The following is a 3664-nucleotide window of genomic DNA, read 5'->3' as shown; positions in this document are numbered from 1 at the left end:
TAAAACCGTTCATCTACTATAATAATTGTCGATATAAGGGACCAGGACGATTTTTTGCCCCACGCCGATCCGCTCTATTCGGCCGTCCGCTAATTCTTTCTACAGGATCCTGTAAATTCCGGCCCACGTCCGCCATATCTATAGCCCCCCCTCTTTTTGCTAGTTCCTCTCACTACTAGGAAAAGGGCTATAGATGAAATGGATACTAATGGCGCACCTGACATGTGGTGCGCCACTACAATATAGCAGTGGCGCAATAATGGCGCACCAGATACACGGTGCACCACTAGTAACAATTTTTTTTTCATTTTTCCAAACATACTAATGGCGCATCATGTAGACAGTTTAACTAGTAATGGCGCACTGTCCACAGGTGCGCCATTACTAAGTTTTCCCCCTAGCTAATGGCGCACCGTCAGGGGGTGCGCCATTAGTAATCTTCCCCCTAGCTAATTCGCCCGATCCCTTCGTCCCTCCCTCCACTTCCCCCCTCGCTCCACACCCGGCCGCTCCGACGACCCCCGCGCCCCGCCTCGTCGTATCGGGCCTCGCTGCCCCACCCACTGCGCCGCCGCCCGGTCTCCTTCGCCCGTCCATCGCCTTCGGCCTCGTGCCCCACCCGCCGCCGCCCCACCCGCCGCCGCCCCCACCAGACCGCCGCCGCCCCCAAATCTCTCTATCGCTCCCCGCCGCCGCCTTCCTCCTCCCCCACCCCCCAATCCAGCCACGCCGCCGACGACTCTGCCCGCCGCTGGCTCCCCGCACTATCTCCTCCTCCACCGACAACCCCGAGTTCAAGGCCGTGCCCACCATCTCCTCTGCCTCCGGACGCCGCCCCCTCCCCCGTCGTGCAGAGCATCCAGGCGAGACGCCGACGCCCCCCTCTTCACCGCCCTCCTTGACGACGCCCCCCTCTTCAACGTCGGCCGCTGCCAACCTGCCTCTGCCTTGTCACGGGACGGTGAGCTCCTCTACTATGCAAATTTGTCAACTGAAGCACTTGAATGATGTTAGCTTAGCATTTGATGATAAATGTGATGTTCTTTCTGTCAGTGTGAAACTCGATGGATAGGGTGTAAGATTTAATCAGTATGTCTAGTCTATTAGGCAGGGGGTGCAAATTTGCAAGCTCAGGAGTTTGAAAAATGAGCCTAATTGGTCAGTGGCATAGCTTAAAAGTTATCTGCCTTGGCTCAAATGAAGGTTGTTCGATATCTTGAAATAAGCAAACATGCCTTGTGTCAAACCATATTTTAAATCTGCAAGCTTGATTTTTCTTCTATCTGTTGTTTTCTCATGCTTTGGCTTGTAAAACTAAATTGGGACTTAGGGCCAGAGTAGATAGAAGGTGCAATCTTGGCCATTTTTTCACATGCTTCCATTTAGACTCTTGAGAGCTAGAGATATTTTATCAATATTTTCCTTTACCACACCAACATATGTATGAAATGAACTCTTATGTTTTCAGAACATTGAGACTAAGCTTAACTAATTCTGGTTGGTCATTTTTTTATATGATGATGAGGAGGAGTATCTTATTTGGCATGACTAGTAATTAACTGGTAGTAACTGATAGTGTGATACCCATCATGCAGACATGCTTTAGGCAGGCTTGGTAGATTTGTCAAGGCAGGCTTGATATGCATGCATGCATTCTTTGCTTGTTTATATTCATTCTTGTAAACTGAACATGCTCATCTATCTAACTATCTATCTACCTGCTTTAGTATGTATGTATGCATTGTATTTTTATTTCCTTTGGAAAGTAAAGTTAATGTGAAAGGAAGAGAGAAAAAGAAAGGGAGGAAGACAGATGCTTCAGTCAGTCTAAGCCCAGCTTAATTTGAGTGACAATCACCTGCCTGGCTGGCTGGCATGATCATTTTTTACATAAAACAATTTTCAGCAAAGGTCATGTCTCCGACCATCGTGCCGTGATGATTTTGCAGGTACCCCGAGAGGCCCTTGAGTTTGCTGGAATGTCGATTAACTTCCGTTCCGGCAAATTCGGGTACTCCATATGTCCTATTTTCAGCAAAGGTCCTGCTGAAATTTTTCGTGAATTTTAGCATGACTTTGCTAAAAATAGGACATATGGGGTACTTGCGACTAATGCATGGGCTTGGGTATCTTAGTACTTAATTAAGTAGGATCAACTGCCTCTTGTGTTATACATATAGAAGTGTGATATCAACTCATAGTTATTACTAATGTCAAGAGATGATGTAGTTTTGAATTATGAACATAGGAAATGTCATCATCGGACGAGGAAAGTCTCCCGGGGGAGTGCGGCTGGTGCCACGACGATCGAGGTCTGTGCGACAGGCCTCACCTGGACGATGATCGGCGCTTCAGCATTAAGCTCAAGGAGACCTTCGAAGTTGAAACGGTACACAACGACGGCAATTGTTTTTTTCATAATTAAGCATGACTTCAACTATTTCAACGTGTAATTTTCATCTTTTACAATTCGATTATAGCTTATCCCATGCCATGCAAGACGCTATGTCTTGGAGAGGATGGATTTTGAAGACCATGAAATTTCTGAAACAAAGAAAATTCACCTAAGGACTCATCACGATGTGGACTTTGAAGTAAATCTGTATAATTCTGAGAGCGTAACCCATTTTGGTTGCAAAAATTGGGAAGCATTTTGCAAGATGTATGGTTTTGATGAGGGTATGCTTATCACCATGGATCTTGGTAATCCTGACATCGACCAAGACAATATGGACATTTGGGTCCTTGTTGATACGCCTCTAGTTCTACCGCTATGTGAGTTTCTCAAACATAGTTATTAGCTAATTTATATTGTTTATTTCAAAATAGTTGACAGCTTATTTCCATTGACAGCTTATTTTTATTGTTCAAAGAATGTGTGGGAGATGGTAGACAAAACCCACTACACCGATGGCTCCGAATTAACAACTTACAAGGAGAAAAATCATCTGGTCGGATTTTGTACTGACATTGAGAATTACAATATCCACAATCAAACTCCTCAACATTATGGTCAATACGATGCCACTAGTGCATGTGTTCAACTACGGTAACTACCATGGAGATATCCTGGTAAGATATTTACTATTACGACATCCGTGCATCTTTTGCATACTTCTAAAACTAGTACATCATTGCTAACTATGAAGTTATTGCTATGTTTTTCAACAGATAATCCCAGAGAATTGTGTGCCTCATTTGATGTATCAGAAAGGTAGTCTTAATGTTTTGAACATACAGCCAGGTCATCCTACGAATCTCAACTGTCCATACGAGATTTCTAAAAGAAGTGGAGACATGAAAATCAAAGGATGGAAAAAATGTATGGACAGTCGTAAGGAGGTTCTTGGAAGCAAAAGGAAGCGAAGCGCAAGAATTGGAGACATGATGTTCTCCATTCTCCATAATGGAGAGTCAGAGTCTATATTGTTTTATGCTATTTTACCTTAAATAGGGTATTTAGGTCCTGCCTAATACTGATGATCATGTGCTAAGAACAATTAAGTAGGGTTGGTTCGATGACTATCAAGATGATGATCGTATGACTTGTTATTAATAACGAGTAGAAGTTGTATGATGATGATTAGTAGGACTTGTTACGATTAGTATTACTTCCGACAAACTCGCTACTCGCGGTCTCGAGACTTGTAGCGTTCTATCTTTG

This window comes from Triticum urartu, chromosome 1A (genome assembly GCF_056163025.1).
Source record: "Triticum urartu cultivar PI428250 chromosome 1A, HENAU_Tu73, whole genome shotgun sequence".
Taxonomy (NCBI): domain Eukaryota; kingdom Viridiplantae; phylum Streptophyta; class Magnoliopsida; order Poales; family Poaceae; genus Triticum; species Triticum urartu.
This window is presented reverse-complemented; position numbering follows the sequence as displayed.